We start from the raw sequence: 13,849 nt of genomic DNA on the forward strand, positions 1-13,849 counted from the left end.
CTTTATTGCGTCTCCCAGAAACCCATGATTGGATCTCTTGTGGATCTGAGACAGCAATTCCAGTGCCTTGGTCGCCGATGCTCGACTCAGGGATTGAATCAGGGAAGTGGATCTTTAACAATTCGCTCAGTGTATCGCTAGGCTCTACAGTGAGCGAACCATCCGTCTTTCGGAGGCTACCCACACCATTGGAGTGGTCTTTTGAAAGAGTTTTTTGGAGTCTGGCCACTACGGGTGTATTCTCTATGCTTTCACACATTATAATCTACGATTTCCGTTTGGCTGACCTTATTTCTTTGTTGTAGTTCGTCAGGGCCTTTCTGTATAGGCTCCAATCGCCGGTTCGCTTAGCACGGTTGAACTCCCTACGCGCAGTTTTCCTAAGCTTCTCAAGAGTTTTATTCCACCATGGAACGTCTCTACTCGAACTAGTTGATTTAGTTGGACAGCTCTCTTGGTAGGCGTTAAGGATTTTGTTTTTAATGGATTTGGACGCATCTTCCAATTGTGTTATGGACTTGATGTGACTTTCTATGATGCACTCTTCGGATCGTAGGATAGCTGAGTAGCATTCCCAATCAGTTTTCTTAGGATCTATCATGGTGTAACTTAGTCCCGTGGAGCTGCTCGAACTCATAAAAATAGTGGGGACATCGAAGATCTTCATGTTGATCGATTAGAATATTTAGATTTGAACTCATGGACCGTTTGGAGTGTCGTAGATGTCGAACGAATTCTGTAGTGTGCATGGGCGTAGCCAGGATTTCGAGAAGGGGGGGGGCAACTTTTTTGGTTTTCTAAATCGTAGTTTTATAGTAGTTTTATAACACATGAAACCAAATCCAAACCAATACTTACTTGATACTTGATGGGCTACAGCTCTTCGATGAACCTACGCCGAATGGAGTATCCTTCTCCACTGGACTCGATCCTGGGCCAATCGCTTCCAGTCGCCCTGAACATTGAGCGCCCTCAGGTCCTCTTCAACTGCAAAAAGCCATCGTGTACGCGGCCTTCCACGAAGCCTGCGGCCTCTTCCGGGTTCTCTACTAAATATTATCTTCGCTTGTCGTTCTTCCGGCATACGAACAACGTGACCAGCCCACCGTAGTCTGCCGTGTTGTATAAGCTTAATAATATCCAGCCCTTTATACACCTGGTACAATTCGTGATTCATGCGGCGCCGCCAAATACCGTTCTCCTGTTTACCGCCGAGTATTGTCCGCAGCACCTTACGCTCGAAACAATAATGGATTAAAAAATGCGTGATTTATTGCTCATCAGATATTTTTAAATAAAGTGAGAAAAATATTACCGAACTTAGTATTCAGAAAGGATATAAAATCGGCTATAACAATTATTATAAAAATCCTGCATTCTTCCACAAGTTTAAGAAAACTAGAACCATACATCTGGATTTCTAAACAAATCCTCACTGAAATAATATTTATTATAAAATAGGCAGAAAAATCAATATGCAAGCATTTTCCAGGAATTCCTTCGACAATTGCTCCTGGCATTCTATCCAAAATTCTATCAGGGATTCTTTAGGAATGCCTCCAGCAACTTCTTCGGCAGTGTCTTCAGATAATTCCACCATAAATTTTGCCGGGAATTGATCCGAAAATTCTACCATTATTTACTCCAAGAAAATCTTCACGAACTTCTTTATAAGTTCTGCAGAATTCCCTGCAATAATTCAAATAATTTCGTGCTGTTTCCCATAATTTTTAAGAATAAGAATATTCCGTGGAAATTCCGCAGAATTGCCAGTAAACATTCCTGAGAATTTCACGAAAAATCTTCGAATTTCTTGTGAAAATTCCATAAAATTTTCCGTGAATTGTTTCAAATAATTTCTTGTGAAAATTTCAAAGAATTTCTCCAGGAATTCCACCGGAAATTTATACAGAAATTATACCGAAAATGAAATCAACAATGGAATTTTCGGAGGAATTCCTAGATCAATTCGCAATGAAATCCTGAAAGAATTCCGGTGGAAACTTCAAGATTTCCACTGGGAGATCCTCCAGGAATTTCTCCGAAAATTCCTCCTCCTCCTTCGAATTCTTCCAGTAGTTCCACCGGCATTTCCACCAACAATTTCTCTTGGATTTCCTTCGAGAATTATTCCGGTAGTTCTATCGGCAGTTCCTCTGAAAATTCTTCCGGGAATTTCGGCAGAATTGGAATTTATTTAGGCTTCTTCAGGAATTTATATAGATTTTCCACCAGAAGCTCCTCCGAGAATTTCTCTGCGTGCTCCTCAGGGAATTCTCCGGGAGGTCCTCTGATGATGATGATGGTCCAGCTACAAAACCCCAACAAAGGTTTCAGCTAGACGAGATTTGTCTATAAGATGAATTCTCTTGTTTCCGAGAATGCTTCTGGTAGTTTCCCCGGGGTTCCTTTGAAAATTCTCCCGGGAGTTTCTTCAGAAATTCTTCCAGAATATTCCTTCGAGAGTTCCTCCGGGAATTCCACCAGCAATTCATTCGGGAGTTTCTCCGGAAATTCCTCCGGGAGTTCCACCAGAAGTTATTCCAGGAAATTGTTCAGGCTTTTTTCAGGAAATCATTTAGGCTTTCTTCAGAAATTAAGCTGGAAATTCCTCCCGAAGTTCTTCCGATAGTTTCTCTGGGAGCTCATCCGGGAGGTCCTCTAGGAATTCTTCTAGGAGTTCCTCCTGAAATTCTTTCGGGAATTCTTACGGGAGATCTTACGGGAGCTCCTCCGACAGTTCCTTCGGGAATTCCTCCGGGAGATCCACCAGCAGTTTCTACGAGAATCCCTCCGGGAGTTTCACCGGCAGTTTCTTCGAGTGTTTCTCTGAAAAGGAACTCCCAGAGTAATTTCCGGAGGAACTCCCGGGGGATTTTCTATAGGAATTTCCGGAGAAATTATCAGAGGAATTCTCGGAGGAACTGCCGGTGGAACTTCTGGAGGAATTTATTGAAGAACTACAGGAAGAATTTCCGGAGGAAATCCTGGAGGAACTCTAGTAAGAATTCTAGGATGAAGGAACTTTCGTAAGAATTCCAGGAGGAACTCCTGGAAGAATTCTTAAAAGAACCTCCCGGAGGAATTCCCGTAAGAACTCCCGGAGGAATTCCCGTAAGAACTCCCAGAGAAATTCTCCGAGGAACTTCTGGAGGAATTTGTAGATAAATGCCTAAAGAAATGCTAAATGAATTCCTGGAAGAAAGCCTGATTGAATTCCCTAAGGAACTACTGGTGGAACTTCAGAGGAACATCCGGTGGAATACCCTAGAGGAAGAGAAAAAATATTTCTGAAGGAACTTCCGAAATCCCATTTCCCGTGAAATTCCTGCCAAATATCGTCCAGGAATTCCCTGTGAAGTTTCTGGAGGTATTACCGGGGAATTTCTTGGAAAAACTCCTGGAAGAACTCCCGGAGGAACTTCCACAAGGACTTCCGGAGGAATTCCCACATGGAAGTCCTGAAATAATGCTTAAAGAAGTTCCCAAAGGAATTTCCGAAAAAAATATCTGAAGGAATTCCCAGAAAAATACCAGGAGGAATTAATGCAGAAATTTACAGATGAAATCCTAAAAGTATTCCCAGATGAATTGCTGAAGAAAATCCCTGCGGATTGTTCCGAAGAAATTTCTGGAAGAACTCTTGGCAGATATCCGAGTAAATTCCGAATGAAGTCCGGAAGGAATTCTAGCTCACTTCCGCGGAAAATCTCCCGGAGAAATTCCTGAAGAAATTCCTGGAGAAGTACCTGAAGAAACTCCCGAAAAAATACCAGGAGAAATTCATGAAGATATTTCTAAAGGATTTCTTGAAGGATATTCTGAAGTAATTGCGAAAAGAATTCCAGATTGGAATGCTAGATGATTTCGCTATTGAATGTTTGGAGGTATTCCCGGAAAATTTGCTGGAAGTAATCCCGGAGGAATTAAAGGAAGAGTTCCGAGAGGAATGCCCGGAGAAGTTCCTAGAAGAATTTCCGAAGGAATTTCTTATAGATTTACAAGTGAAATTATGGAGCTAAATCGGAGGGTTTCCGTCATAAATTTTTGAAGAAACTTCTGGTAGAATTTTGGGAAGAAACTCTGTATGTATTCTTGACGGAACTCTCGAATGCATTCCTGAAGGAAATGCCGGGTTCTTCCTGAAGAGAGAATAGCCGAAGAATTATCTAGAAGTAAATCTTGGAGAGAAGAAAAGAAATCTTCAAGGAATTTCCTCGTGAATTTCCTAAAAAAAAATTAGTGGGGGGTTTCTAGATAAGGAGGAATTACAATTACATGAGAAGGATTTTCGAACGATTTTCAGAGGAGTTTGTGGATAACTTTCCGGAGGAATTCAGAAGTTCCCAGGGGAGCTTCTAGAAGGATTTCAAGGAGAATTTTTGAGCCCGAAATGTTTCTTGAACTTACATATAATATGGATCCTGGATGCCCTCATAAGTTTTGGGAATCCTTTTGAATTTCAACCACCTATTTCTGTATATGATTGGATCGTAAAGTGCACATGTTTGAGGGAATTCATTTCAGTACCCGTTCAATCTTTCCACAATTTAGGGGAAGCGACGTCCCCCCTCCCCCTGCCCCCTCTGGCTACGCCCTTGATGGCACCTCTAAAACTTCACGTTAACGGGATGCCGATTTGTTTTTTAATTATGTTATTATAATTATGTTATTTTAATTTCAGAGCCTACTTTCCATTTCAATGGCCAGAAAGCTTTCTGTCCTAGGATAGGATGCGACAACTCAATTGAGACTGCCTTGTTGTTTTTTAGTCGGTTGCTCTGACGAGGTGGTCGCCAGTGCAGCCAAAGTAATTTGGTACAAAATCTTCCAAATATCATGTATCGAAACTTAATGTTTTTCTTTCCGTTCCATCCATTATTTATGTAAAAGAAGTGAAAGACTAACAGAGAGAAGTTTTCGCTGATGTAAATATGACTTTGAGATCAAAAATGACAGAAAGGTGAATCGTAATGCTTAAAATCAACAGTTTTAAACCTTTACAACCCTTGAGAATAATTAATATGGCGTTTGCAATTCAATATAAATTTATTTTTTATCAAAAAACTGGAACTCAACATTTACGTATTTTGCATAGTATCAACTTTACAAACCTGCAACACGGCCAAACTAACAACATGCTGCCCTACGAAAAACGCGCCGCCGGCAATCGAAGTAATCGATTGTCATTTTCAACCAATCAGCAACCGGTACGATTGTGACAGCAAATCGGTACGATTTTTACTGACTACTTGGCACATCCTATCCTAGTTTCTGTCTAGCATAATATCAAGATAAGATAAATGATTCATACATTAATTCCCTCAAACCCCCTTTATTTTATTGATATCTTTCGAAGTAAACGGATTTCGGTGCTGTACGGGTTTCGGTCCCCCACGGTATAAATCACCTTTGTTTTAATTTAATAATAGGTAGGATCTGTTTAAATCTCTAAGACGCAATTTGTGATTCAAGATTTAAATTTTGAAATATTTTGCTTTTACTATCGGATTAACCACTAGATGGCGCATCGACGAATTGTGGTCTTGGATGTGCTTAAATATCACACATAGTTCAAATAATTATATGGAAACGAGCTTCAAACATCATGATTTCACAAAACAATGATCATAATAATATTTTCAGGGTTCCTGAACCACTCGGGTTCAATCCGGCCACATTATTAGCCATAATCCCGACCTTCGGAGCGGCCATTTATTGAATTGAGTCAAAATAGTTCGTGTGACACCTCAAACTTCATAATATCACAAAACAATGATGAGAACAGGGTTCGTAATGCTCACTCAATCTCAGGAGCACAGGATGCTCCCTCACGAAAAATTTCAGGGAGAAAATCGCTTTTCGGGAAAGAAAAACTGCCTGGAGAGTGATAAACATTTTTCGCTTACTTCGATTGCCACCAAACGTTGGTTTGGCCTTTTTTTATATTCGAGTCTTTTCGTGGCATCATAAATGCAAATGGCAGTATAGCTTATGTGGAACAAATAACGTAACACTTCCAAACAGATAGCGTGGTGGTGTGGCTAGAGTAAGCGCATCCCTACAGCTATTATTGTTACTATTCTGGGTTCGAATCCCGGCGCGGCCATACGATTTAATAATTGTTCTGCGATAGTTCTCGTGAAAAGTGATGAAACGAAAAAGGATTTTCATCTACCTAATAAGCAAAAATTTCGTTAATCTTCCAAGGCTGATTCTAGAGTGAAAGATGATCCTCAACATAAACAACGACAAAAGATTCTCCCCTGGCCCGAAAAACGCTTACTCTGGTCTCATTGAAACGAAAAGTCGAAACCCTGGATAAGAATAATCTTTTGAGAGGTTCCTGGACCGTTTTCGTTCTATTTGGTCATATCAGCCACAATCCAGAGGACAATGCAATGATGACAAAGATATGGGCTACTAGGGTACAATCCGGTACAAAAGTGGCACATTCCGGAGGACTCACGGAATGACCATTTCCTAAATTGAGTCAACACATCATGTCATACCTGTCGTGACTGGTCCTAGTCACTGGCCGTTGCATCAACAACATAAATGTTGTTGATGTTCATCGACGCTCCGATTAGCCGAGTAGGGTGCCACCCACTACTCGGCATCGAAGCGGATGCTCGCTGCTACCTCCGATGAGACATTCCGATATTGGCAGAGGGCGGTGCCACCCGCTTACTCACCATCGGAATGTCATCGGGAACTCCTTCGGATCCACTCCTGTGGATCCTGGGATGGGCCGCCTTGGCCCGTCGATGGTCCTGCTGCTGGATGTGCTCCAACACATCGGCCAAAAATTCAAATCATTTGAACCATTTTACTCATATCTATGGACATATGAGACATGGTTCGTTAGTGATGAGTTAACACTCCATTCGTGCCATTCATACCCTGTTGCCATATTTTATCATTAATGCCTTCAAGTTCATTAGGTGCAATATAATTGCCTACATTTTGGCGAATTATCAGTAAGGGAAGATCCACTAATTACGTAACGCTAAAATTGGGCATTTTCAACCCCCCCTCCACCCTATGTCACACTTTTTGTATGAAACGTCTAAAAATTTTGTATGGATCGTCACACTTTGGCCAACCCCCCCTTCCCCTCAAAGCGTTACGTAATTTGTGGATGCTCCCTAATACGCATCGAGCTTTCATAACTTGGTTACATCGCATGTTCAAGAATTTGTGATATGCGCAGATTTATAACAAGTGCTTGTATGTATTTTTTTTTGTCAGTACATTTAAATAATATATTTTTTTAAACTTTAATTTCTATTTTTTTTAATAACCTCATTACTATCACTACAATACCCTTAACATCATGATTTTACAGGAAATAATATTCTAAGGGTTCCTGGGCCACTTAGGTTCAACCCGGTCATATCACCCACAACTTCAAAATTTCATTAAAAAAATTGGTAGTAATATTCTTAGGGTCCCCGTGCCTTTTGGATCCAATCCGGCCACATCAGCTACAATCCGGAGGGCCTACAGAATGGCCATTTCCCAGATCAATTAGACATGATTTTACAACTTGGACTACTTGGGCTCAATTCAATCATATCCTTCGGAATCTGTGGAATGGCCATTTTCTAAATTGAGTCCACGTACGTCGGGTGACACCTCAAACTTCATGATTTCACAATGCAACGATGGGATTGATATTTTCAGCATTCCTGGGCCACTTGGGTTCAATCCGGTCACATCAACTTCAATTTGAAGAACCTATGAAATGGTTCTAAATTCATTCAAAACAGGTCGTGTGACACCGCTTCATGGTTTTACAAAGCAATGATGACACACGTCCTATTTTATTTCAATTTAAAAAATGTCCATTTCGTAGGTCTTCGGATTGTGTCCGATGTGACCGGATTGAACCCAAGCGTCCCAGGAACCCTTAGGATATTATTTCCATCATTGTTTTGTAAAATCTTGATGTTTGAAGTGTGACATTATCTATTTTGACTCAACTTAGGAAAGGGTCATTCCGGAGGTCCCTGGATTGTGGCCGGATTAAACCTCTGTGGCCCAGGAACCCTAAACATATCATTCCATCATTGTTTTGTGAAATCATTAAGTTTCAGGTGTCACACGATCTGTTTTGACTTAAATTTGTAAAAGGCCACTATTTCCGAGGACAACTGACCCCAACGGATTCTGGAATAATTCTGGAACCGTGATCGGGTTAGTTCAATGTTTTTCCTGGATGGAACAGTCAATTTTGAACATTTTTACTAAATAAAGCAAGGCTCTATCTCTTAAAACCGGTTTTTAACTGCTGATTTTCGTCTTGAATCGGTTAAATCATATAAAAATTCGATTGAGTGCTTTACAGAACTGTTTACCATTTCTGAAGAAATCCAACCAGTATGAGATTGCAGTTGAGATTCCTTCTATATCTTGTCTTCTCTTGTCTTGTTGAGATTCCTTCTGTATCCTACAAAACTAATTAAAAGAATAATCCTAAAAAAACATATTAACATCTAATTCTTTAGAGTTGCAGGAGTCATCAAAAGTAGATCGAATCTTGCTATATGATCACACACGACTGATGTGTCTAAAAATATTTGAAAGGAATTTAATTTCCGGGTTGTTCCAAAGTGCTAAAACCAGCTATAAACAACATTTAATATCATACTCACGTCAGAAAAAAAATTTTAAGCTCTTTTTAGTGGACCTCTTTTTGGTCAACCGTCTAAGAAGAGTTTAGTTTAGTAGTTTCCATTAATTCTACTACGTATTGTTAGTTTAATAGATACTTATTTCGAAATACATAAGATAACAACACGTAGTGGAATTAAATGGAAAGTGCTAAACTAAACTCGTCTTAGACGGTTGATATTCATGTCATCACGCTGGATAACCTCCAGAAAATTAATGTTTTCAATTAACATTTTCAACTCTTCTCAATTACTTTGAAATTTTACCATTTTAAGAAAAGTTGTGCAAACAAAATTGCATTTGAATCTACTAGGAATCGACTAAGGTATATTTGTTACGATAAATTGCACAACCAACAACCTTCATGTGTTTCCGTCGAAAAAGTTGTCCATCGCAAAATCTACCATCGAAAACGGATCCGTGCTTCAAGGTCAATGTGACACAAGTGTCGATGCATGATGTCTCCATTCTAAAATAGTATAACAAACACACAACAGCGAGATAAAGACTTCTGAACTTGAAATAAATAGGAAAATAATTTGTCACAGATGAACTAAACGATGACAAGCGATATATTTCCAATCATTCGCATCTGATGAACGGACTGATACAGAACAGAGCAAACAAATCTCAGACGACAGATCTATTCCATTTTTCAAAACGATCGAATTGCTGATCTCATTTCTTTCGTTCATATTAGATCCTTTGCACCTTTCAATCTCTTCAATCTGAAAAAATAAAACTGCCTTGTCATATTTACTACTTATTGTGCCACACATCGACAGCATGAACTGAGGCGAAGTTCCTTTAACAGTTTTGACCTAGATCCGTTACAGTCGTCCAAACTGCCGAAATGTTAAAGTGATCGAAAATCGAAAGAAAAAAAAATGATCGCCCGAAAAACAATGCCATAATTCACGGTGTATGGCAGTTGCAATTTATGTTGAAGCATCACGCATAAAAGTGGAAGAGAATTAAAAAGCGATCACCTTGATCTTGACGCTTGAAGCTCTCTTTGGCTGTTTCGTGGCGATCGCGGCGACTGCTGGCTGGATGTTGTTTTGCGCTGAAGTGTGTTGATTTCAGCTCGTTGACGGATGGGTGCTTGAAGCCCCTCGAGCGAATGCTCACGCTGTCTGATATACCACACCTCGATCGGAAAGCTCAGCAGCAACGAGACGAGAGAAGGGGTCATCACGGATCACCACACTAATAGCCGCACTGAACGTGCGTTTCTTCTAGTCTAGGGGGTGAACGTTGCTTGATTGAACGCCGAAGAACACACCAAAAAATTAAATGGTTTTGGGTGCAGTCAGGGCCGGATTTATGGGGGGGCCGGGGGGGCCGTGGCTCCGGGCCCCCACAAATCTTATGTACCAAAACCAACCTTTTTTGTACATTTTGGGGCCCCCACATACCGTCGGCCCCGGGGCCCCCTTCCGGCTAAATCCGGTCCTGGGTGCAGTAAATTGAGCTTTACGCTAATATACTTACCAAATAGCCATTAAACGATGTCGAATTGGGCTGATTGATGAAAGATCGATGTTTTGCGGATTATTCTACATCATCGTGCGTGAATTCAAATACAACACAGTGAGTTGTCACATTAGAGACTAGAGTGTTGAATAAGATTGATGAAGACGAGGATTATCTTTTTGCACACTAATATAATCGCATTAGTTCGACATATTCAATCTATCTTCCGGGATCCATGGTGCTCGTTTATGCATATTACGTTGCATGCTTATAAATAATGACTTTATTTAGAAGTAGGTATTTTGCATTACAGTCACAGATGTAATCAAATTTATTGATCTGCTTAAATGTATCAAAATTGAAGCAAAAATTCCAATAATCATGTCAAGCTTCTATCTAATATATTTAATTATCGAATATAATAATTATTTGAGAACATAAGTTAACGGAGTGTATAATTATAAAAAAAAAACTTAAAGCCTTCCGGATCGTTTGTGAAAACTGCGAGCACTGGCGACGCCAGAGCTTTGTAATGACGAGACACCATCATTTTTGGTGTACACCCAAATTTTTTTATACGCGGTTGGAATTCATTAATTTCTCGGTTAACCTGAATTTTTACAGCTTTTAAAATACCCCCTGAATTTTCTTTGATTTTTTGAGATTTTTTTTGTGGGGTTAACTCATTGTTTCATTGACGCTGAAGGTCTGAAACGACTAAAACCAAACCGTGTAAAAAAACCTGGGAATTGATTAATTTATAATTATAATAGTAGTAAGAACTATAATTAGAAGCGTTAGTCAGTCAAGCGATAAATCAATTAAACTCAAAAGTGCAGCTCAATCGGGTTGTACGCAAAGATGACTACGTATCTTACATTGATAGTGGGTTTGTGCATTACTACCTTATTCGACCTGATGCAAAATGCTCTTCAGGTAGTTGAAAGTTGGTGTCGCCAATATGGCCTTTCGGTCAATCCGAATAAAACATCTATTGTTCTTTTCACGGAAAAACGTAATCGTAATGGTATTCGTCCATTACATCTCTTTGGTTCTGAAATCAATGTAACTGATCAAGTAAAGTATGTGGGCCTAATTTTGAATTCAAAGCTTTCCTGGACTCCTAACATTGAGTTCAGAATCAAAAAGGCGTGTATGGCTTTCGGCCAATGCCGACGAACCTTTGGTATAACTTGGGGTCTTAAACCCAAATATATCAAATGGATTTACACAACAGTTGTACGACCAATTTTGGCTTATGGATGTCTTGTGTGGTGGCAAAAGGGGGAAGTGAGGACAATTCAGTCTAAATTAGGCCATCTTCAAAGGATGTGCCTAATGGCAATGACTGGTGCGTTCTCTTCAACTCCCACGGCTGCTCTCGAAGTTCTCTTCTACAAGCCCCTACTACACATACATCTCAAACAAGAAGCATTTTCTTGTACTTACCGACTATGGGACTATGAGAATCCTGTAAACCGCAGTTCTACACACACTTCGTTGTTACCGCTTATGGTTAATTGGGACAAAATTTTCCTTGCTCCAAGTGATCTCACACACGTTAGTAGTTTTCCTTATAGGACATTTTCGACACAATTCCCCTCGCGGGATGAGTGGACATCTGGCTATTTGGAGAGAAGTATGTCGGACAGCATTGTTTGTTACACTGACGGCTCCCTCCTCGAAGGTAAAGCAGGTGCAGGCGTCTATTCGCGTGAGCTGAGATTGGAACAGTCACACTCACTGGGTACACACTGCACTGTCTTTCAAGCGGAAATTTTTGCCATCATGTGTGGAGTGCAATCTGCACTGCAGCAACGCATTATGGGCAAAGTAATATACTTCTGTTCAGATAGCCAAGCAGCCATTAAAGCTATCGCTTCGGCCAACTCAAGGTCGAAGTTAGTAATCGCATGTCGAACTCAAATTGAGGAACTTCTTCTTCTTCTTCTTATTGGCATTACATCCCCACACTGGGACAGAGCCGCCTCGCAGCTTAGTGTTCATTGAGCACTTCCACAGTTATTAACTGCGAGGTTTCTAAGCCAAGTTACCATTTTGCATTCGTATATCATGAGGCTAACACGATGATACTTTTATGCCCAGGGAAGTCGAGACAATTTCCAATCCGAAAATTTCCTAGACCGGCACCGGGAATCGAACCCAGCCACCCTCAGCATGGTCTTGCTTTGTAGCCGCGCGTCTTACCGCACGGCTAAGGAGGGCCCCCCAAATTGAGGAACTGAATTCAGTAAATACTTTACACTTTATATGGGTACCTGGCCATTTTTCCATAACTGGAAACGGCTGATGAGTTAGCTCGTAATGGAGCATCGCATGACTTTATTGGTCCTGAGCCAGCTATTCCAATATCCAAGTGTTGGGTGAAGCTTTCGATCAACTCTTGGGCTGTCACTCAGCACAAATGGCATTGGAGTAGTCTGGATTCATGTCATCAAACAAAATTGTACATCCAGGAGCCATCTCCGGTAGTAGCAAGCTATTTAGCTAATCTGTCTAAACAGAATTGCAGTGTCTTAGTCAACGCCTTGACAGGTCACTGCCGACTGAACTATCACATGGCAAATATTCAACGCGTTGAATCATCTGTTTGTGATAGTTGTGAATCCGATTATGGAACTTCTTATCATCTAATATGTAACTGCACAATTGCGCTTCCAAATATTTGGTAAACACTTACTTAGTGAAATTGACTTCAGAAACCTGAACCTTCAGAGTATTTTGTTGTTCATAACCCGTTGTGGTAAGGAGCTATAAGCTCTTGTACGCTTATGCGTTGTATGCCCTCTTCAAGGGCCCTTTTCCAAACATTCCCTTTGTTCTCCCATCCCAAGGCTGGTAGCGACTGAAGCCACTCAAAATAGTGACTTTAGTGACCAAAGCTGACGGAAAAAGGGACCAAATAGTGACTTTCAGTTGCAGAAAAAGTGACCAAATGGTGACTTCCAATTTTAGTTGCAAGTTCGATGAGACGAAATCAGACGTTTTTGGGTCGAAGGAGAATATTTTTTCGTAATATGTAGCGGAAAACCTTTTTCACTCACCACTCTTTTCTCTTAGAACGAAATCAGAAGAGAAACGAAAATCGTACTCGCTAAACTTTTATCTATTTAGTGACTAAGTAAACTTGTATTGCCCTCTCTTTTAACCCCACGGAAATTTTACTCAATATCTGTAAAAAGCAGGACAACTCAAAATATGGTTATCACTCTTAACACCTCTTAAAATCTGCGTGAATGAGCATTCTCTTCTCGTGAGAATGAGTGAAAAATTTCGATCATTGGATTAGCTGAACACCTACTTAAGAAAGATGCAGAGAACTCTACGATGTGTCATAGAAAACAGATGTTTTTTTTTAATTTTTAGTGCGACAGGAACAACAGTACGAATCGTTTTAGTAGAAAACGATACAAAAATTATGGAGATTCATGTACAACGAGCCTGGGATTGAACCCTCGACCTCCTGTTTGTGATGAGGACCATGTTCTCTGAACTATTAAATATTTTTACTCCAAAATACGCAGGTTTTGCGACTTGCTGTGCGTATTCATGAACGATTTTTACTATGGAATTCGACAGCGCATGCAATTTTCAAAATTGGGGAGACTTGATGATCGCCTTTCTATGATATCTATGATACTCAATAAATATTTTCTTAGAGCAAACCCTTCATCAC

This window comes from Armigeres subalbatus, chromosome 3, assembly GCF_024139115.2.
Source record: "Armigeres subalbatus isolate Guangzhou_Male chromosome 3, GZ_Asu_2, whole genome shotgun sequence".
Classification (NCBI taxonomy): domain Eukaryota; kingdom Metazoa; phylum Arthropoda; class Insecta; order Diptera; family Culicidae; genus Armigeres; species Armigeres subalbatus.